This window comes from Camelina sativa, chromosome 12 (assembly GCF_000633955.1).
Source record: "Camelina sativa cultivar DH55 chromosome 12, Cs, whole genome shotgun sequence".
Taxonomy (NCBI): domain Eukaryota; kingdom Viridiplantae; phylum Streptophyta; class Magnoliopsida; order Brassicales; family Brassicaceae; genus Camelina; species Camelina sativa.
This window is the reverse complement of record NC_025696.1, coordinates 13,943,563-13,943,954: the sequence shown is the minus strand read 5'-3', so window position 1 is coordinate 13,943,954 and position 392 is coordinate 13,943,563.

Genomic DNA, 392 nt, shown 5'->3' with positions numbered 1-392 from the left:
TGTTTGGGATTAATGCTGGATATTACTTATTTGGTTATTGGATATTGTTTTATTGGTTATTTATTGGTATGTGGTTCCGCTGTTGGATTGTGAATGTGGTTAGGTGGCTAGTGGGTATGGGACCACTAGTTGTAGTTATTTAATTATATTATTATTTATTATTCTTTTATTAAAAAAAAAAACGGGAAGGGTTGTTTCATTTTGGTATCAGAGCCCTTACGGTTCTAGGACTAGGGTTCATTGTGCTTTTGCTGTTGATGTTTAGGATTCCATGCTATGATTGATTGTGTGAGTCGGTCAATTGAGTGTGGCATGATGTCCTAGAACATCCTCTTCGAGCCTGTGTGTGATTCCACGGTAAGTTGTGTTTCTTGTGTATTAGAATTATTGTT